General features: G+C 50.3%; 2 non-coding genes across 2 annotated transcripts; one reads left to right on the top strand and one right to left on the bottom strand.

The window, feature by feature from the left end:
• Positions 1-16195: 16195 nt before the first annotated feature.
• TRNAK-CUU lies at positions 16196-16268 on the bottom strand. Its single transcript has one exon. It is a non-coding gene; the product is annotated as a tRNA-Lys (tRNA).
• Positions 16269-22425: 6157 nt separating this feature from the next.
• Positions 22426-22519, top strand: TRNAI-UAU. Its single transcript has 2 exons — positions 22426-22463; positions 22484-22519. It is a non-coding gene; the product is annotated as a tRNA-Ile (tRNA).
• The last annotated feature ends 515 nt before the right edge of the window (positions 22520-23034 follow it).

The raw sequence follows: 23034 nt of genomic DNA, 5'->3' as shown, positions 1-23034 counted from the left end.
CAGGCAGGTACTTTCTTCCCAGACCACAAAATAACGGTTGGGGATGTGCAGATGCCTACAGTGATCCTCGGGGACCCAGCCTACCCGCTAATGCCCTGGCTCATGAAGCCCTATACAGGCGCCCTGGACAGAGAGAAGGAACTCTTCAACTACCGGCTGAGCAAGTGCAGAATGGTGGTGGAGTGTGCTTTCGGACGTCTCAAGGGGAGATGGCAGAGCTTACTCACTCGCTCGGACATCAGCAAAAAGAATATCCCCGTAGTTATTGCTGCATGCTGTGTGCTGCACAATCTGTGTGAGAGCAAGGGCGAGGCCTTTTTGTCCGGATGGGAGTTTGAGGCAAATCGCCTGGCTGCAGTTTACGCTCAGCCAGACACCCATGCCGAGAGAATATCCCAGCGGGAAGCGCTCTGTATCCGGGAGGCTTTGAAAGCAAGTTTCCTCGGAGATCAGGGTAACCTATGACTCTCCACTTGCTTTCAAGAGAAACTGACCCTGGGCCTGTGTCAGTTTGTGTCGATTTGGATCTGCGGCTACATGCCGCGTTCTCCAAGTTTCCCCCACTTCCAAAGCACGTTTTTAAGCAAATTAATTGTTACACTCATTATTAATAAATCTTTCTTTTACTTTGCATTTCTGTTCTGGTGTTGAGACATGGACGCATACTGTGCTGGGCACGGTGTGCACTGACGTACAGACCGCTTCCTCCATAGAGGACTGACATCCTCCTGCTCCTACATAGGTCCCTGGGGTGGGGGACGGATGACAGTGGTTCTGCATGAAGGGGAGGGTTTGCAGGAAGGGGCGAGTGGTGCCTTCTTTGCATAGGGGTTTGGATGACGGCAGTGGGCTGCGGGTTTCTGCGTGGGAAGGGGTGATGGGTGTGGGAGAAGGGTGACTATCTGTCCGTGGATGAGGGCTCTTGTTGGGGCTCAGGGCAGTGGATAGGCTCGTGGATCCGTTGCAAGTGCATCGTAAGGGCAGCCTGCCTTCACAGTAATGGCATGGCAGGCGCTAGGAACCTGGACAAGCATACACATTACGAAATGATCAGGGGCAGCATACACAACACAGAATGACCCTGGTGCCTACTGACTGCAGTGTGTGTGTGCCCCGCAGTTGATCCTTTCCCCAAGTCTGTACCCTGGTACTGTAGGCTATACCGTGCAAGTATGAAACCCCTGTCCACCCCATACACCGAAAAATCCTCTGACAGGAAAGACATGATGGAAACAGTGATTAACAGCAAACATCTTTTATTAATCTAATAAACAGTGGGGGGATGAACCTTGGATTTGGGACTGGCTGAGCCTATAAGGGAAGCACTTCTACAAATTTCTAACGTGAGAAGTGCGGGGTACACGGCCGCTCTGCTCTGGTTCAGTGACAGTTCTCACGGCCTCTACCACCCCTCCGTCTTGTACTTTTGGGTGAGGGGGGGCCAGGACTTCTTGGCTGGGGAGGGCGATTGCAGAGACACTGCAGGGGGGCCCTGTCCTCCAGCCTGCGGTCCTGCAGGACATCAACAAGGCGACGAAGCGTGTCCGTTTGTTCCTTCATGAGACCAAGCAGCGTTTGGGTGGTCTGCTGGTCTTCCTGCCGCCACCTATCCTCACGTTCCATGAGTGTGCGATGCTGCTCACATAGGGTCTCCCTCCAGTGTTTCTGCTCTGCAGCCTCTGCTCGGGAGCAGGCCATCAGTTCACCGAACATGTCGTCCCTAGTCTTCTTCTTTCGCCGTCTAATCATTGCCAGTCTCTGCGAGGGGGATGCCGGGGCAGTCCGGGAAGGAGCCGAAGCTGTGTGATGGGGAAAATTAGTGATTTCCTTGTACAGATACATTTTGGCGAACAGTGAACACCGTCTAGTCAATTTCTATGAAGAAGACCGTACCGGACAACAAGTGTCACGTGGTCTCCAGAGAAGCACAACATTTTGGCCTACGCTCTGATTGGCTGCGCCATTGAACAGGAGAGCGGAGAAGTCGGGAGAGATAGCAGAATCCCTCTAGCAGAGAGTCCTGGTAAGCCTTACAGTACATTATGCTTATCAGTTAACGGATAGCTGTGCCGTCGTGCTAAAGGCAATCTGGAAATCAGATACTATGACCCTTTTGCAGCCACTCCCGACACTGCAGGGGAAAGATCAATGTATGCTTTTCCTGTGTGGCCTACAGCACGTGGCTGCTAAGCGCGGGGCTTTGTTATGCAAAGTATAAGTAAACCATTAAGAACAGTAACTATTCGCTAATTGCCCTAATTAGATGCAGCACTTCAGTAACGAGATTACCCTGAGGCGTGTCTCTCGAGTGCAGAAAGAAAGGATGTTAAGGGAAGCACTTCACCGACCGGGACCCTACGCGGCCATGCTGGTAGAGGCGATGGTTCCCCTGTATCTGAGGATGTCGTGGCGTGGAAGAGTGAGCTTCACCGGAGGACCAAATAAGGCACCTCTTCCTCGAAACCTCCTGCGGAGGGTATTTGAGGAACTGTTTGAAGCATTTGTGGAATTGTCCATGGAGGACTATTGTTCCATCCCAATCTGTGTAGACCTACTGTTCGTTTAGTTTCCCTTTAAAAACTTTTAGATATAGTATTTATAGATAGAATTTATATTTTTGGTATACATGTTTTCGAGCAAATAAATATTTTCTTGTTTATACGACTTACCGCCTGATCCTTCCCCTGACTCGGAGTCCGGGTTCACGGCCGGTGAGGGTTGGTAGGGGATCTCTGTGAGGGTGATGAAGAGATCCTGGCTGTCAGGGAAAGCGGCATTGTGTTCGCTGTCGCCTGCGCCTTCCTCCACGGACCCTTCGTCGTCTTGCCCATTGGCGAACATCGAGTAGGAACTGTCCTGGCTCACTATGCCATCCACTGAGTCCACGGTCACTGGTGGGACAGTGGTGGCAGACCCACCTAGAATGGCATGCAGTGCCTCGTAGAAGCGGCATGTCTGGGGCTGTGCTCCGGAGCGTCCGTTTGCCGCTCTGACTTTTTGATAGCCTTGCCTCAGGTCCTTGACTTTCACGCGGCACTGCATCGCATCCCGGCTGTATCCTTTCTGTGTCATGGCTTGGGAGACCTTCTCGAAGGTCTTTGCATTACGCTTGTTGGAGCGCAGCTCCGACAGCACAGACTCCTCGCCCCACACAGCGATCAGATCCTGGACTTCCCGGTCTGTCCATGCTGGGGATCTCTTTCTATTCTTGCATTGGGCTGACTCCTCTGCTGGAGAGCTCTGCATCGTTGCAGGTGCCGCGGAGCTCGCCCCGATGTCAAAGCAAGAAATGAGATTCTAACTGTCCAGACAGGAAAAGGATTTCAAATTTTCCCGGGTCATTTCCTGTGTGGCTGCTCAGAACATCCAAGCTCGGACTGCTGTCCAGAGCGTCAACAGAGTGGTGCAGTGTGGGATAGCTCCCGGAGCTACTAAGTTCGATTTGCATCCACACCTAGCCTAATTCGAGCTAGCAAGTGCGAATTTAGCGTTACTCCACCTGTCGGGGTGGAGTACCAAATTCGAACTAAGGAGCCCCCTAGTTCGAATTAAATGGCTTCCTGGTGTGGACGGTTGAGCGATTAGTTCGAATTAACGCTGCTAAATTCGATTTAAGATCCTAGTGTAGACCAGGCCTAAGGTGCCACAAGTACTCCTGTTCTTTTTGCGGAAACAGACTAACATGGCTGCTACTCTGAAACCTGTGAATATAATGTAACTGGAACATGCTTCCTGCAAAAGGTCTCTTGTACAGTATCATTACAAAGCTTATTATCTATTGTGTGTGTTCATCCTATTTGTATGAACCGATCATTCTTGTATCTGAAACTAGAAATATGAACTATAACTCTGAGGTCCTGTTGTAATGATGCAAAGTGTGGGCCATTAATAGTGGTTTGGATTCTTGATGGCTCCCATTAACCAGGACAATTGATTGGAGATGGCTCTGTCCTGCACCATCTGTGAGTCAGGCCAGGAAGAATGAAGGCTTGGGGGTCTCACAGGACATGTGACCATGTCACCTGGTACAGGAATCCATCTTAAACCTGGGGCTCTTCCCCAGGAGAGAGACAAAAGATTCCTGCCTTGTACCAAAGCTGTATAAGGGGGTGGAACAGAAGAAAGGTGGCTGCAGTCATGAGAAATTCCCTAGCTACCACCTGAGCTGGAACAAGGACTGTACCAGGCGAAAAGATTGGGCCCAGACAAGAAATAAGTCTAGTCTGCAAAAGAAGTTTATTGGAAGATCTCTGAGGGTGAGATTTGATCTGTATTGAGTTTTGTACTGTAATAGGCTTAGACTTGCATGTTTTTGGTTTATTTTGCTCTATGGAGACTACAAACTGCACAGAGAAGGAAAAGTTAATGCCTTGGAAAAGTCTCTGTGTGTTAGATGGGTGGGAGGTTGTCTAAAAACCACTTTCCTTTCTCTGAATTCCTTTAGAAAATCCAAAGCAAGAAACAGAACCATTGTCTTCTCTGAGGCTTGAGACCTTCAAATTATGAGACTGACATGCTGCCAACTGTGCTAAGAAGACCCAGTGAAATGTTTAGGCTCAGTACATATAGGATCCTCCTACAGCAGTGACTGGGGCAGGGAAGGAGACAGGGGTGTGCTGGAAAAAGCAGGGAGATCTGGTGCCCACAGACCTGTCCTGGCGGCTTTCACAGGAGCAAAGAAATCAATTCTCCCTGCCAGTGAATAATGTACTGGAGCTAATGGCAGCACAGGGGGGATGTTTCCAAGCTGTGCACCTACCGCCACATGTTAAAACTCAATCTCTTTTCCCTATGCATTGGACAAATCACGTTGGGGAAACTACACAGGTAACAAACACCAGTGCTTCAGACAAGGCTTGAACTCATAACCCCAGCAGTATCCCTTTTTATACCAATCAGTTGAACCACTGCAGGTGCTTCTCTAAGAAAGTTGGGAAGCAGGCAGTTATCAGTCTCTGGGGTTCACACCTTTGCCTGGTAATTGAAAGGCTGATGCATCAAACCTAACTCAAGATGCGGCTTTTCAGTTATGAGACTCCAGGACATTTTAACAGGAAGAAAATCTCCTCTATTCTGGTTTAGTCCCATTTGACTCCTGCCCCATCTTCTCCCCCTTGCCTCCCCGCCCCGCCTCACCCTGTCTCTTTCCTTCCCCACGGGGGCCGTGCAGAGAGGAGCCCCAGTCAGTCTCTGTCACAGAGTCTGTATCCCATCAAGGGAGGGAGGGGTCGCTCCAAAACACTGATAATGGGGAGGGGAGGGGTGTCTGTGATTAGGGGGAGAAAGGATGGAGAACTAACAGTGGGGCCCAGAGAGATTCCCCCAGATTGGGGAGATCCCCTGTTAACCCCCATCAGCCAGCTGTGGGAAGAACAACTTGGGATTGCTTGGGGAAGCCACCTTTAAAAACACAAGTGTAACATGCTAGTTACATTTTAATAAGACCAAAGCCTCCTCAAACCCACGGTCACAATGACTGCAATGATTTTGCCTTGATATTTTACCGGCCGCAGACACAAAGCGAGTCAAATTACAGTTTCCGTCCGGAGTCAGTGCACACACAAGAATCTGGAGGCTTTTAATTCCTTAGGTTCTGCTGCCATTTTATTTCTGTCCTGTTCCAAGATTTATTGTTGTGCAAAGTAACGTTAGGCCCTTGGGAGTGTCTCCCCTGGTCTCGCCTGCTGCCCCTGGGCAATTTAAAAGAGCCCAAGGACCCCTGCCACCACCACCCCCAGCACAAGGGGGCTAAGGCGGTGTCCTGCCCACCCTCGCTCCATGTGGCATGCCACTCCCGGGAGCGGCTGGCACGTCCCTGCGGCCCCTGGGGTGGGGGGGTCTCCACGTGCTGCCCCCGCCCCGAGAGCCAACTCTGAGAACTGTGGCAATGGGAGCTGCAGGGGTGGAGTCTGCGGGCAGCCGTGCTCAGAGACACCCCCTGCCCTCCCACTTAGGGGCTGCTGCCAGAAGGGGGTGCGGGTTGCTTTTGGGAGATGCCCGAGGTAAATGCTGCACCCCTCACCCTCTCCTGCACCCCCAACCCAGACCCCCACACCTGCACCCAAACTCTCTCCAAGACCCTGCCCCCCACACACGCTCCTGCAGCACAACCCCCTGACTGAGCCCAGACCTTGCACCCAAACTCTCTCCCAGAGCCCAGCCCCTCTCCCTCCCTCACCCAAACTCCCCACCAGAGCCTTACACAGCTGTGGGGTGGGGCAGGACTTGGTCCCATTCTGGGAATGACCAAAAATTATACAAACCTGCCGCCCCTGTCCAGCCCAACCTTCTGCTGACGCACCTCAGCCAACACCCCTGCAGGGTTTGAAGCTTCCATTGCTTAAATTCCAGGACACTGAGGGATTTCCCCATGTTTATTTGTTTATTTGTTTATTTGTTCCCCTACTGTTACTCACACCTTCCTGTCAACTCTTGGAAATGGGCCATCCTGATTATCACTACAAAAGGTTTTTTTCTCCTGCTCATAATAGCTCCCCTTTGCCCACAGGGAACCTTCACCCCACTCCCAGCCAGGTTCTTGTCCATGGGATCACTGCAGGGGGGCTGGGTCCCTCGGTGTCTTTTCTCTCTCTAGGACAGGCCAGGGTGCAATAACTGGGGCATCTGAGCACCCAGGACCTTCTGTGGGGCTGCCATTCCCCTTCCCCTTCTGTGGTCTCGTCTGTCATTGACTCCAGACTTTTTTCTATCCATCGTCAGCACCATCCAAGCAAGCTGCACTCGCCTCAAAAAGACAAAGAGTCCTGTGGCACCTTACAGACTAACAGACATATTGGAGCATAAGCTTTCGTGGGTGAATCCCCACTTGGTCAGATGAATGTCGTGGAAATTTCCAGGGGTAGGTATCAATATGCAGGCAAGAATCAGTCTAGAGATAAGGAGGTTAGTTCAATCAGGGAGGATGAGGCCCTCTTCTAGCAGTTGAGGTGTGAGCATCAAGGGAGGAGAAACTGCTTTTGTAGTTGGCTAGCCAGGCACAGAATTCCCACTCCATTCATCTGACCAAGTGGGGATTCACCCACGAAAGCTTATGCTCCTGTACGTCTATTAGTCTATAAGGTGCCACAGGACTCTGTCGCTTTTTACAGATCCAGGGCTTGGCTACACTTACAAGTTGCAGCGCTGGTGGAGGCTTTCCAGCGCTGCAACAACACCCCGTCCACACTTGCAGGGCACAACCAGCGCTGCAACTCCCTGGTTGCAGCGCTGGCTGAAAACCCATCCCGGCAGGGGTATAAGGAGTGCAGCGCTGGTGATCCAGCGCTGCTCAGCAGGTGTGGACACTCACCAGCGCTTTAATTGTCCTCCAGGGAATAAGGAGTTATCCCAGAATTCCTGTTCAGCCACTCTGCACATCAGTTTGCACTGTACTGCTCTTGCCTCAGGTGACCCGCCCTTTAAATGCCACGGGAATTTTAAAAATCTCCTTCCTGTTTGCTGCAGCCAGGTGTGTCATCCCAGACTTCCATGACGATGTGATCCCACCACTCAGTGCTTGTTTCCCGAGCCCAAAAGCGGCGTTCAACGGTGCTGAGCATTTCCGTGAATGCCACAAGCACTTTAGTGTCACACACGGCAGGAGAATGGATATCGATATCATCATCAGACTCCTCACTGTCACTTTGGAGCTGAAGGAATAGCTCGACTGCCAAACGTGTTGTGCTGGCGACACTCATCAGCACAGTCCTCAGCAGCTCGGGCTCCATTTGCCACAGAAATCGCGATTCACACAGAGAGTAAAACAGAAAGACACTCACAATGGCGCCAAACATTGCCGGAAAGAGTGAATGCTGGGATGTGAAGCGATGCACCACGGGGCGTTGGCACACACAGGAAGCGGAATGACCTGCACACTTCCTTCCCCTTCCCACAATACTCAGCGCCAAAATGGGACGAGGTGCTCTGTGGGATAGCTGCCCACAATGCACCTCTCAATACAGCGCTGGAAAGTGCTTCAAGTGTGGCCACACTGCAGCGCTGGTAGCTGTCAGTGTGGCCACACTGCAGCGCTGGCCCTACACAGCTGCATGACCAGCGCTGTAACTCCCAACGCTGCAACTTGTAAGTGTAGCCAAGCCCCCAGACTAACACAGCTACCCCTGTGATACTCAAAAAGACAGTGTCCCCTGTTGGGTGTAAATCACCGACCTCTCTCCTCTCTGAGCACTGACTGCCCCTGTGTTTCCTTGCCTCTCAGTCTGTGCAGATGGGACCTTTCCCTCCAGTGCTGGAGGATTCGCCCTTCTCATCTACTCTTGTCCCAAGCAGCACAGCGGGTGGGAATCTTACATGTACAGAGGTGACTTAGGAGCAGAAACCCCCCCCCAACGACCTTCCATGCAATTGACACTTGCCCCTGACTCAGCAGGATTGAAATTCCTGCAGGGAGATTGCTGGGCCACATCCCAGCTGGGCATGAGCAAAGCAGCAGGTTGAAAAAAAGAACTTGGAAATGTTGGGGATTGAACCCAGCACCTCATACATACAAATCATGTGCTCTACCAATAAGCTACAACCCCAGATGGGCTGCAGGTTACACTCAGAGCTGTCCTATTCCCAGAACATCCAGTGGTCTAAAAGCAGCATGAGGGACACATTCCCTGCTCTGAGAGCCAAACCTGCGGTCCTGGAGGCTGCTGGTTCTTAGGGGTCACTTTGCAGCAGGGCCAGATTCGATGTGTGGGGCAGAGAGAGTGGGTGTCCTGGACTCAGGGTGCAGAGATACACTCAGCCCTCTCCCCTGCATTGGGTGGGGGGTGCTGCCACCTTCTGCTGGAAGGTAATGGGAGGGGGAGGGGGCACTGTGAGTCGCTAAACATCTGACCCTGGTGGTAAAAGTGCTGTGGGGAGCTCCAGGTATTTCTAGGATCTGCTATTGCCACCTGCCTGTGAAGTCCAGCTTTCCCCAGCACATTCACTGTGGTGCAATTGGGTCACTGTTTCCATGGCTGAACAGCAAAGAATCACTCCCAGTTTCCCTTCTAGCTGCAGCAGGATTAGCCTGTGTCAGTGGTTAATGAGGTGGATCTAGTTGTAAATTGTTATTCATTCCCCACCTTGACAATTCACACAGTCCCTTTCCCATGCAGATTCCCAGCACCTCAGTGATCTTGGTAGCAGGGGTTGGATCCTGAGATTTTCAGGGTTCTTTTCCCCTCCACCTGGAGTGAACTCAGCTTTTCCCCCATCCCAGACAATCCATGAAATAACAACAGGGGCATAAAGAAAGAGGGGAGGGAACATCTCACGGCCAGGGCTGGATGTGCCCAGGGCCCCCTGCTTGTCCATTGTTTCCGTGGAATTTGGCCCCCTGCTTTGCACAAGGGACAGAGAAAGATCTTGCTGTTCCTGTGTCTGTGCAAGGAAAATTGTGCTTCCCTAGGAAAGAGAGGTGGGAAATGGCCCCATGGTGGGACAATATCCTCAGGATTAAGACCTAAGGACTCAGGCTGAGAACTGATAGAACTGCACTCATCTGGGATTTAACAAATTGTCTTCCATGGAGCAGGGCCAGTTCCAGTGTTTTTGCCGCCCCAAGTGGAAAAAAAAATAAAAAAGCTGCAATCAACGGCAGCTCTACCTCTGCTGCTTTTGGCCTAAAGTCCTTCCCTCTGAGAGGGGCGAATTGCTGCTGAAGCCTCCCCTTTCCATTGACCACCCCAGGGACCTGCTTGCTGTGCTGGTGCCTGGAGCCAGCCCTGCCATGGAGACACTGGGAAGATGGGGGAATCAGGAAAATACCATGGATTTGTTTATGTTGTAAGTGAAGAATAACAGAAGCAGTTTTAGTTTAAAGTCACTTTTTCCTGACTGGGAATTGAACCCAGACCTTAACAGGGAAATGGCCAAATCCTAACCACTAGACCACCAGGGAGCTGACAAGGTTGTTTCTCCTTCTCACTTATGCTACACTTTCTTAGGCTACTTTCTATCCACTTTCTGAAGCTGCTCCATTGTCCATTCCCTGAGGGGCTAGGAGCAGAGAGCACAGGAACCCCTGTGCTCAGGGTCACAACCTCAGCCCAACCCAAGCCACTGAAACAAACTCAAATCATGCTTCCTCCAGCAGGATCACAGAGACACACAAAGAAAACCCACCAGGAACAATCCTCCTCTGCCTTCATTTACCCCATCGCAACCCTCTCAGCAGCCAACTCTTGTGGGAAGGACACTGAGCTGATAGCAGCTCTAGCATAGAGACCAAGGGAGGGGTGTTGCACCCCCTCAGTGTGAGCTGATCACATTCTTACTCTGGAGGAGGAGGGAAAGGCAATGGGGCCACTATGTACCACAACATGATTCTTTTATGTGGGATGACTCTGAACATTGACTGATCTCCACTCCCTTGGATTTGAAAAGATTTTTAGTTGGGCACTTAGGAGGCTGAAGCAATTTTATGGATGGTGACACTATGATTAAAGGGTTATTTAATGTTGTAGAAATTGTTAAAAACACTGAGCTTAAACTGGAACTGCCTGTTATTAAAGGCTGGTTTCCCCACCTCAGTTCCATAAGCTCTGCTAGAAATGCCCTGGCTTCTCTCCTGCCTCGGTGGGAACTGGCGGGAATCGTCCCCTGCTGCCCTTGGATCCAGGCTGGTTTTTCTGGGGAGGGGACGTGGAATTGATTTCTTTGCTGTTGAGAAGGGAGCCAGGCCAGTTCTCAGGGAACGAGAACTCCCAGCATCTTCCCAGCCCAGCCCAGGCTGCTGCCCTGTCCCAGCCTCTGTTCCTTTGGGGGCCCTGCGCGTTTGACTCTAGAGCAGGCCGGGAGCAGCAGCTGAGGCAGAGGACAGCCTGGGCCAGGCAGATAAGAAGGAGTTTAGCCAGCAAAAAAGGTAAAATGCCAGTGGAGTGTTACCTTGGACTCGACGGCATTTCTCCATTGGTCTGTCTGCTCTGGGGCAGGGACAATAACACGTCCTGCTGCATTCGATATTTCAAAGGTCGGTTTAGGATTTTCATTCTCACACACAGTGCACAAAGCAGGACTCAACCTTTGCTGTAAACTAAACAAGCTGCTCACAGATTCTGGCAGCCACAATGAGCATTTGGGGGAGAGCTCCGACCTGCCCCTGTCCCAGACGGAGGGGGTCATCTGTGTGGGGACTGGACCACTGACCTACCCGCTCCTAACTCCCAAACCTTCAGTAATTCTGTTATCAATGCCTGTGAGTGTTATTTAAAACATAATGAAAACTGTACTGGGCTAGACCAAAGGGCCACCTAGCTCTGAATCTTGTCTTCTGACAGTAGCCAATACCAGGTGCCCCAACAACCAGTCAACAAGGCACCACTGGGCGTTGAACCTAGGATCTCCTGTTTACAAAACAGAAGCTTTAGCCAGCTAAGCCATGGTGCCCGGGGGCAACTATAACCTACTGTCTGCCCACACCTGACTCTCTGCCATTGCTACCAGGGCCTAACAAGCTTTGCTTGTGTTTGGATTCTGCAAAGCAGAGGAGCAGGTGAGGTTTTCCTTGCAAGCAGTGTGTGAGTGAATCTTTGGCCAGGTCTGCACTACAAAGTTGTTTCAGCAGAATTATATTGCTCAGGTGTGTGAAAAACACACAACGCTCTCTCGGTCGGTAGCTTGTGGCTGGTGTACACACTGCAATGCCACGTCTGGCGACAAAAGTGCCCTGTTTTGCTGACAAAATAATACAACTTCAATGAGAGGGCTAGAGCTTTTTGCAGCAAACTTAAAGTAACAGAGTAAATGCTGCTGTTCATTATATCACCATAGCTGGCCTTCCCCAGTATCCCACAATGCCTGCCGTGAACTCGCCTGCCCTGCATTCCTGCTACAGAGCCAGGGGCCCTTCCCCTTTCATCGCTCTGGGAAGTTCTGACAGCTGAACCTGCTGCTCTGCTCCACTAGCCAGGAGCAAATCACTGCCGTGGATGCTGCTCTCTCCCGCCCTGCGAACACAGAGCAGGGTGGTGGGAACTTCCTGACAGTGTAGGGGGGCCACTGGCATCTGAACTGTGACACACCCATGACACCCCTTCCCTTGAGGAGGCTCTTACCTTCTAAACAGGGACTTCTGTTTTCTAGTAAAATCACTAAAAGGGAAGGAGAAAACTCAAAAGAGGTTCCTCCTGGCACTCACGTGCCTGAACCCGAATACTCTCTCAGTCCTCAAAGAGAGACCTGGAGAAGGAGACTTGCTGAAGCAAAGCCACAGGGGTCTCTGATGTTTCCCTGGCCCCTCGCCCCTGTCCTGCCTGCCTGATGTCAGCATCTCTCTGTAAGGTCACCACCTCCCCACCACTTTTGACCAATAGTCTGAGGTCCTGAAAAAGGCCTTTGTGATGTCACTGCCACACCCCTCCCTTGCTGTGCTAATATCCTGCCCCTGCCCAGGCACTTTGGAGGTTTGAGCTACTCCTTGTGGATCACCCCACTCAAGGAGTGTTCGTTCTAGGAAGCAAGCCGGCTAGACAGGAAAACATCAGATGCTGCTCCCAATGCTACACTCAGTTTTTCAGAAATTAGTTGACTTTATGGCCAGAAGAGACCATTAGAGCATCTAATCTGACCCCCTGCATATCACAGGCCTCCTGTATAACACAATAGCTACTTTTGGGACAAACACATTCCAGAAAGGGATCTAGTCTTCATTAAATGACATCAGGAGATGGAGAATCCACCACTTTCCCTAGAAGACATTTTTCTCCAGCCCTCAGAACATTTGGTTGCTCTTTGCTATTGAACGAGCTCAACCTGTTTAGCTTATCAAAAGAAGATTGAAAGGTGATTTCACTGAAGTGTTGAAGGGCCTTAATGGAGAGAAAAGATTGGGTATTAAAGGGCTCTTTAATCGAGCAGAGAAAGGCATAACAAGACCCAATGGCTGGAAGGTGAAAAGAGACAAATTCATATTACAACTAAGGCACAAATATTCAACAGCGAGGATGATTCACGACAGGAACAAGCTCCCAAGGAAAGTGGTGGATTCTAATTCTAATTCCTTATGACTATTCTGTGTGTTTGTGTCTGCAGGGGAGGAACATGCTATATGCCCAGAGGACTTTATTCCTCCAGCCTGCAAGGACAGAGGGGATGTCAAGGAGTTGCTCCTTCAATCCCCCCCACAGGAAGGCCCTTCTTAGGAAAGGCAAAATCCTGGAGAGAAAGAGTAACACTGAACAAGACTCCAGAAAGACAGATTTTTATAATCACAGTAAGAAGTTTTTCACCTGAACAGGGACTTGAACCCTGGACCCTCAGATTAAAAGTCTGATGCTCTGCCAACTGAGTTAGCCAGGCTCACATGTGAAAAGAACAAGTTGGTGCAGAGGTGAAGCTAGTCAAGAAAAAGCGAGATGGTCACAATAGGGGAAACCTGCTGCTCTCTCTCTTCCCAGCCCTGGCCTGGCTGGGTATTAGTGCTGGTTAAAAAGAGGGGAAAATATCGGCATCTACCAGCCATTCATAGCTGTACAAGACTCAGGCACAATACAGAGGTGCCCATCTGTAAGTGCCAAATGGTTGGATTGGCTAATGCAGCCTGCAGACGTCCAGGGCACTCTGGGATATAGAGCCAAGTGTCCATCACCATCATCATTTCAAAGGGATAATGATAATGGTAGCAAGGTTCACAACTGACTCAGCAGTTGCATACAAAGGTGCACGTTTGGCAGTTACGTTGGCTCAGGTTGGCCACCCCAGTCTAGATGTAGAAGTTACAACATTTAAACTTGAAAGAGGGGCCAATTTCCCACCTTTACATCCAAACACGATGAAGGTAGCAGATAGAGCCAGAGCAGGTTGTCTATGGGACCAAGTATATGCAGAGTATCCTCGACAGAGGTTTGTTCAACCTGTTCTTAAAAACCTCTGAGGACAGAGACACCACAGACGCCTTTGGGAGCCTATTCCAGAGCTTAACTGCACTCAGAGTCTGACATTGGTGAAGTAGGAGGCTGAGAAAAACAACACTGGCTGTCAGAAAAAAACAGCCTTCCCTGGTGCTTTAAGCAGTGGGTTCTGGTGTTTTAACAGCCATGGCCTGGGTTCAATTCCCCCTAAAAACCAGAAGTTTTTCAATGAAAATCTCCATTCATTTTGCATGTTAAATGGAAAGGCAAAGAGGGCTTCTTGTCCTTATCAACAAGGCAAAGAATGGCTTTTTGCTCACTAAATATTTTTAAAAGGCGCTGACTCGACCTGAAGATCTCATTTCATTTGTATTTACAATGGAATGATTCTCTCTAGGATAGACAGAAATTCTTCAGCTAGACTCGGATTCCACGGGAATACGAGAAGCGATTGTGTCTAACACCTGCCTTTTTTCGGACAAGAGTGATGTCCAAGTTTTCCATGGACATTTCCCTTCCAGCACCTCAGGCCCCATCCAACAATACAAGAAACTGAAATGCACAGAAAGTTTCTCACCATAGGATTCACTGACCAGGCCGGGGGAAAAGTTTTGCCAGAACACTTGGTTATAATATCCCTCCCTGACCTTAAATGTAAAGCAAGGGGCTAACTCTCAGAGCACATAACCACAGCTTATGAGTCTCACATTCTACACTGTCAATGTACCCTTCTCCCTCCCCCTCTATATTGACCAGCCAAGCCTGCCCCCCTCAAGCCACGCCAAGACTCTTCTGGGTAAGGAGCTTGGAATTTACCCAGCTAGGGGCTCTACATGCACCACTTTTGAAGATGTTTGGATTCCTTACAACTTCTCTCATACAAATGCTAAATAGTTGGTGGTGTAATGTTACAGGAGAGGTTAAAATTAGGCTATTTTGTCAGATAGAAGACAGTGATTGTGTCAGGAGTGGGATGTGAATGTGCTCGTACATATGGAGCCTAGAGCAACAAATGACAGGGTTAGAGGGCTTATTCCTTCACCCTCTCACTTCCCTGGTCCTTCTTGCATGAACAGAGAGCAACAATACCCGAAGTCCAAAGGCGCAAACAATTCGATGTTTATTGGGGTGAGCGTCCATCAAGCATGATTCCAGTTTCCTTCCTTAGTGTCCCCTTCTCAGCTCTGACACCACAGAGCCTTGCCTGTGTCCCTGTTTCTGTTCCCATCCCCTGTTTCCATTTCCCCCTGTAGCAAAACAGGATCCCAATTCCCCCATCCCCAGTCCTTGGCCCCATCCCCCCCCCCCCCCCGCCTTCCTGATTGACTGCAGACTATATAGTAAAACCTGAGTTTTGCTTAGCTATTCCTTAACCAATCATTTTACTGAAATTTAGCTAACCAATCCTAACATACTGTAACATGATTATTTAACCAATTATATTCCACCACCTTCATTGGTTTACACCCAACAAAATGAATTATACAGCAGACAGAAACAATCACAGAACCAGACAGAGACCATGCAAATAAACATACAAAACAATACAGAAGGGAGGATTTCACAACTACAGCTATACAGACATAAGGGTTTTCCAGCTGTGTCTATTGATAAGTGAGTTCTTGCCAGACAGGATGCTACCAAACTAAGTTTCCCTTTCTCTGGAGGTGATAGGAATATCAGGACAGGATTGTATTCCTCACAGCCCAATAGCACCTTATTTCAGTGTGACTAGTTGGGAACGTGAGGATGTGACCATACACTTCCCAGCTTATGGCTGCCTTTGCTGCTTAGCCAAAGAACCAGGCCTCAGACTGTCACAGTGAGAGAAGGCCATTACACAGACAGACAGTGATTTATTATTCTCTCTTTTATATCTTTATAACTAGCTAAGTGATAAAAATACACCTAAATTCTTAAAGTACAGGCCTTTGCAGACTGGCCTGAATCTCTGTATCCTAACAGTCCTCAAGGTCAGGCAGCCTCTGGGTAAGGGGGTGGGGACTCAGATCCTTCCACTGGCCAATTCCACCAGGGTTGTGTATAAACCAGGGAAGTTTGCCCCAATAGCCAGGCCAGATGCCCCCTTTACACTTGCACTCTGTCCTCATTGCTTCTCTCTCTCCCTTCCCCTCATCTCTGCTGCTCCCCCTCTGGGGGCTTTCTCAGCACCTGGCCCCACAGCACTTCCTGGGGGCCAGAGACTGCGCTTTCTGCATCTGCAGATGTGGCCTCTCTCCTGATTGCTAAGGAAAGGAACCATTCCAGGAAATGGCCACAGCTTCTGGGAATCCTTGTGTGGCTGTGAACAGAATTTGGCTCCTGGCACACAAGGCAACTTAAAAGCTGAGCACCCAGACAGGGGCTTGAACCCTGGACCATCAGATTAAGAGCCTGATGCTCTACCAACTGAGCTACCTGGGCTTGTTGAAAAAAAAATCTTTACCGTTCACCACAAGAGTGAGCAGGCAGGCAAAAGCGAGGCAAAAAAAGTCCCAGGAACCCCTCCTCTTTTTCTGCACAGCCACTGCCTGTCAGCAGGATTCCTCCTCCTCCTCAGGGAGACTAAATCTAAGCACCTAGACAGCCGGTCCATCCACTGCACCTCAATCCCACATGCCTGAGCCTCCCTGCCAAAGCCCTGCACCTGGCCCCATAGAATTAAGTCGCACGTTTCGCTGGGAACTCGACTTCTTGTGTCCAGAGCATCTCGGCCCCCTCAGTAGATGACCTGAGAAACACAGTGTCCGGCTTTTCCAAAGAAGAGCTTAGATCCCCTCATCATGTGGCCTAAAGGATAAGGCATCTCCCTGTGGATCGGATGATTCAGGATTTGAGTCCCCTCGTGGTTGTGCTCACTTTGTGCTGCAAGTCCTGCTCCCTTCAGGGCTGGAACCTCTTCTTGGCCGCTCAGGCCAATGCTCTGGCTTCAGCTAGAGCCCCGGGAAGGAGTTGGGGGTTGGGTGTCACAAAGGCTGGGGCATGAGCCCCAGGTGCTTCCAGTCTCGCCTTTGCCCTTCCTGACTTGCCAAAGAAAATGGGCGGCTCCACTTCCAAAGTCAGCACCATGAGTGGGAACGGTCAGAGGCCCCACCAGGAGCAGGCTGGCCCTGTGTCTGTCTGCTGGCCACACATAGGCATGGTCCTCCCCTCCTCTTGCCCTGGCCTCTGTGGCTTTTAAGCCTTCCCTTGGAGCTCTCAGCACCAGCCGCCTCCACTCTAGGTGCCCAGAGGAGAGTTGCTGGGCTTCCACCTGCCCAGCCCTGACTAGGAAGCCTGGCCCTGGCCCTGCTTCCTTCAAGCACCAGGTGGGCAAGAGGGAAAGCACAGTGGCAAGTGCCAGACTTGTGGGCACCAGGTGAAGCCATGAGAATCCCAACCCTCAGGTGTCATTTCTAGAGCCCTGACCCACCACAGCCTGAATCACCCAGCAGGAGGGGAAAGACTTGTTCGGCACAGCTGGAGACAGGGAAGTGGAGCTTTGTGAGCTCCAGGTCTTTACCACAAACCCACACAAGGTCCCACTGAGATTTGAACACAGATTGCAGGATTCAGAGTCCTGAGTGCAGCCCGTTACACCATGGGACCAGCTCATGCTGCCTTCTCTGCACATCAGTGACCCTCACGGGGCCGGCTCGAGTAAGGGACTGTTGGCCCCTTACTAAAACTTAGTGGGGTTTTTGGTTGGCTAGTTCCCAGTCCCAATAGAAGGAGGAAGGGAGCACCATGTGTGAGAATGAAAATCCTAAACCACTCTTTGAAATAACGAAAGCAGCAGAACGTGTTATTGTCCCTACCCCAGAGCAGACAGACCAGTGGAGAAATGCCATTGAGTCCAGGATTTACCATTTCTACTCGCTAAACTCCCTCCCACCCTTCTGGGCTCCTAGAGCAGGGGACTGAGCCTGAGCCGAGACACGGACACTGCAACTTTACTCCAGACCAAGCCGCATGACCCCAATTAATCCGACACGGGCCAGCCAAGAGTGTTTCATTGCACTGGAGATGTAGCCTAACGTTATGTCTACACTGTGATTAACTCACCCAGGGCACCTGTCGCAAAGCCCGGGTCAGCTGACTCAGGCTTATGGGGCTCGGGCTGCAAGACTATAAAATTACAGTGCAGACAAATGGGCTCGAGCCCAACCTCTGAGGCCCCACGAGGGGTGAGGGTTTCTGAACCCAGGCTTCAGCGTGAACACAAATATCTGCACCACAGATTTTAGCCCCTCAGCTTTAGCTCCATGAGCCCAAGTCAGATGACCCAGGCCAGCCCTGCTGCCATCTTAATCCCAGGAGAAATGGACTCTAAGGGTGTAGTAAGTGCAGGCCCTGATAAAGGCCCAATATGAGGCCTAAGGCCTGAACTAAAGTAATGGTCAAGACTTTGCTAACATAAAGCAAAGTTAAGCTGTGAGTCAGAGGTAGGCCCTGCTCACAGAAGCTGGCACGAAAAGGGCTGATGCTGCATAAACGTATATTCACCTAGCATAAACACAGCACTAGAACACACTGTACTGAAACATTCCATAGATAACAGGAGAACAGGCCGACCCATCCCAATGACAGGGGCAAAAGGGTAAAATGATGGATAGAGTTGTTTTGATCGAACCAACATGTACAAGGTAGAAGGCGGTACCTTAATACGTAGAGGGGTTGTAACTTGCTACGTAGAGAGGTTGCACCTCAATACGTCAGGTGTGATGTGTAACTTGTTTGTATCTGTGTATAAGAATGCACTCCAGGGGCGGAACCTTTGTCCGGCCGTAGGGGGAGTGGAAAATCCCGCCACTAAGCCGGGTCCTTGCCAAGAGGCACTTTCTCGTAGTATGCCCTGAGTTAGGCTAAGAAACCTACAGGGAACTGCAATTGTGTCCGAGATCGCAATAAACCTAGTCGACGTGACTTTGCACCTTACTGGACTCTGTGGTTATTGGGGGTTCTCGTCGGGTCTGCTGTGTCAGCTATCTGCAGAGCTGGGGCAGCACACAGAGGGAATTCACACACGCAGCCGAGTGATATCAACAAGGAGAAAGCAGAGCACCACACCGGTACCGCTCTGACAACACAGCACAGCACTCTGTCACTCACACACACACACACTGCTGCCTGCTTAGCTCTGTGTCAGGGGTGCTGGAACAGGGGGTTTAGAGGGCCATGGCCCCACCACTCTTTACTGGCTGTTAGGACAAATAATGGAAGGGGGGGGTGAAGGGTGCAGTCTTGGGAGAGGCGTTCTGTGGGTGTGGCCTCGGGGGGAGAGGTGGTGTGAGTGTGGGTCCTTAGGGAAGGGGTGTCATGGGGGTGCCACAGTTCGGACAACAGTGCCCCCCCCCCCACTGTAAGGAAGCTTCTGCCGCCCCTGCTCTGTGTTGGCAGAGCGGGAGAGAGCAGCATCCACGGCAGTGATTTGCTCCCTGGGGCTCCGGCAGGGGGGCTCGGGAGGCGATTTAAAGGGCCCGGGGCTCTGGCCACTGCAGGGAGCCCTGGGCCCTTTAAATCACCAGCCTGGGGAAGCCGGGCCGGGCTGGCACAGCATAACGGCTCTTGCCGGTATCCCATACCAGAACATACCGGCTTACTTTCACCTCCGGAAGGTCCTCACGCAGATCAATAACTGGTTAAAAGACAGGAAACAAAGGGTAGGAATAAATGATCAGTTTTCAGGATGGAAACAGGTAACTAGTGGTGTCTGTACTGGGACCAGGACTAGTCAACATATTCATAAATGATCTGCTAAATAGTGAGCTGATAGAATTTGTAGATGATCCAAAACTACCGGCTTCCTTCCTAGAACGAACGCTCCTTGAGTGGGGTGACCACAGGGAGTAGCTCAAACCTCCAAAGTGCCTGGCCAGGGGCAGGACATTAGCACAGCCAGGGAGGGGTGCGGCAGTGACATCACAAAGGCCTTTTGCAGGACCTCAGACTATTGGTCAAAGGTGGTGGGGAGGTGGTGACCTCACAGAGAGATGCTGACATCAGCCAGGCAGGACAGGGGCGAGGGGCCAGGGAAACCTCAGAGACCCCTGTGGCTTTGCTTCAGCAAGTCTCCTTCTCCAGGTCTCTCTTTGAGGACTGAGAGAGTATTCGGGTTCACGGACGTGAGTGCCAGGAGGAACCTCTTTCGAGTTTTCTCCTTCCCTTTTCCTGATTTTACTAGAAAACAGCCGTCCCTGTTTAGAAGGTAAGAGCCTCCTCCAGGTTTGAAACCTGTTCAGTCTGATCCATCAGGTGACAGTTGAATTCTAGGCATGGAAAACACGAGCTTAAGGAGGCAGAATTTTATTCCACACCTGGGATTTTGTCCCTTAGAATCACTGGGGACATTAGGGTTTGTCCTTTTGGTTTCACCTTTTCCTCCATCCATCCCTCCCTCCTTTCTCTTTGTCTCTTGCTTCTTTTGTCCTTTCACCTGTTCCCCTCCCAACACCAGGAGCGGTGTGTGTGTGTGTGTTGCAGGGGAGTGCTCGGCAGCTCCCACTGTGGGAGGTCCACCCAAAAATGTGGGGCTGAAATAGTGCTTGGGCAGTGATCCCCACCAGTGACCTGGGCCATCCTTTGGCTCTCTCTGGTGAGAATCCTCAGCCTTCCATCCTCAGTCTCTACCCTGATTGGCTGAGCAGGGGGTTATTGACAGGGAGGAGACTCAGGTCCTTGTTGTTCTCTTTGAAGACCAAGTAAATAAGTCATAACCTGTTATATGTTTGACAAATTTTGCTGCTTCTCTGCATTAATGGTCTCTGAACAGTTCATGATTCTCTCTAACTTTGCAGTTCTCCTAAAATACTTTCTGAATAATTACTGTGCACTGTTGTTGGTCTGGAGCTCATTTGAGAGCACTTTACTCAAGTCATTCAGTGTTTGAAATTCAAGATCTGATGGTTAGTTTCAAAATCAGGGCTCTTGGGTCCTATTCCCAACTCTGCCACTGGCTGGCTGTGTGACCTAAGACAAGCCAATTCTCCTTTCTCAGCCTTAGCTTCTCCCTCTTTCAAGTAGGGATAATAATGATCCACTCCTACCTACCTCACGGTGGGTGGAGGATGCGGATCCATTGGAGATCATCACTAGGAGTAGTGCATAATATGAGGTGTCCTATCACGTTTACTCAGAGCAGATTATGACATAATAGAATAGCTGAAATAGTCTTTTTTATTTGTATTTTTTTATTTTGAAATTAAGAGCTGCAACTACTTAGCTCAGACTGAAGCATTTTATCTAATTTTCGAGATCTAACTGTCTCCTTCTTGTGTGTGACGAGACAATTTAACAGACTGTGACAAAGAGGAGATGCTTTTGTTTTGCAACAAAATATTTTTGCTAAGAACTTTCATCCCACTTGTTTTGATTTTGAGAAACAAACTGGTTTAGTCTGAAGGGGATTTTCTGACAGAAATGGTTTCAATAAAATTTCCCCACTATCTCGATTCCTGGGCTCTATCCCTGCCTCTGGCAGGGTTTGCTGTTTGTTAGAACAGGAGTCAGGACTGGTGGCTTCTCTCTCTGGCTCTGCCACCGCCTTGCTGTGTAGGCCCTTGGGTAGGTCACTTCCCTTCTCTGTACCTCAGACTCCTCCCCATCTGTCCAATGGAAACAGGGACAATTCTCGAACTCTGGGCAGTCATGAGCCTGAGTGAGATAAGGGGAGTTAAAGCCCTCTGTGAAGGAGAAAGGGGAGTTTCACAGTGTTTAGCGCCAAGGAATTCTAAAGTTTGCTAAAATGTCTAGTCTATGGAAACAAGAAATGGTCAGGGCCAAACTTTTTAACCACTGCCTTTTTAAAGCCCATTCAGGGATGTGAGTCCCTGTCTCTTAGGTACCTGGGGTTCTTTGCCAGCAGGAGAGAAGAGGTTCCTGCCTCTGTTTTTGTGGCCTTAACAAACCAGGTGTTGTGCCCCAGTTCTCATCTGAGATCCCTGAAAAAGAACATCTTCCCATCCATGAACAAGACAGGACCTGTCTTTAAAAGGGGAACAAAGAGACCCCTGGGACTTACAGACTAGCTAGCCTCACTTCCATAGCTGGGGAGATACTGGAATACATTCTTAAACACTCAGTTTGTCAGCAGCACCTACAGGATACTTTGGTTCTTAGGACTAGTGAGCATGGACTTGTCAAGAACAAATGATTCCAAACCAATCCTCTTTCCTTCTTCGGCAGGGTTCCGGGCCTAGTGGAGGTGGGTAAACAGTAGATGGGATCTATCTAGGTGTTACTAAGACTTTTGACACAGTCCTGTAGGACATTCTCACAAGCCTGAGTCACTGAACCCCACTGACACTAGATGCTGCCACGTTAATCCTTGGTGCTCCATTGGGCAGGGGGTGGGAAGCACGTCCCAGGGACTCCAGGACAGTGTGGGGGGTCTCTTTGCTATGGACTCCTGAAGGATTTGGGGGCTGATGACAATACACAGGGAAGAACAAAAGGGTCAAATGGTGCCTGAAACCCTTAAGAAGAATCCACCCCACCAAGTACAACACTTGTCACTAACCATTCTCAACTCCACTAAGAATGTTTTGGGGTGACTCCTTGCCTTTATCAACCTAGGCATCTCGGAGCATCACAATTAATAAGTGCTCTAGTGGTGCAATTGGTTAGCGCACAGTACTTATAGAGCAGTGCTGAGAGGAGTTATGCTGAGGTTGTGAGTTCAAGCCTCACCTGGAGCACTGGTTTTTTGATTAGCCAAGTGGCATCACCCCCTCATTTGGCCCTGTGGAATGTAGAATTCCAGCCCTGGGGATACTGAGGAGGGAAAGAGTCAGAAATGTCCCCTTCAATTATTACCTCCTCTCCAGAGCACAGGTCAGAATCTACAATCCTTTCTCCCCCACCAGCCCCTGTGCCAGGATCCCTCAAGCAGAGCCTGGAGTCCTGCCCCTGGCATCTGTGCTATTGACAAAGACTAAGTGACAGGGACAAAACACTGAAATCCCGCCTGGTGCGGGGAGCCAGGTTTGCTCTTCAAATTCTGTCATTGGTACATTTCCAGGTCTGGGAATGTCGCACAACAGCATTGAATGGGAAGCTGCCTGCAGAACAGTGACACTGCACAGAGCTCCTGTGGAGGAGGGGTGGGAATTAGTAACATTTTGAGGATCGTTTGGGAAATGAGCCTTTGCTGACAAGGTTTGTCTCTGTTCATATTTCACCTTCAGGTGTTATGTTGAGGGATCTTTAGTGT

This window comes from Mauremys mutica, chromosome 22, assembly GCF_020497125.1.
Source record: "Mauremys mutica isolate MM-2020 ecotype Southern chromosome 22, ASM2049712v1, whole genome shotgun sequence".
In the NCBI taxonomy this organism is placed as follows: Eukaryota; Metazoa; Chordata; order Testudines; family Geoemydidae; genus Mauremys; species Mauremys mutica.
This window is presented reverse-complemented; position numbering and strand designations above follow the sequence as displayed.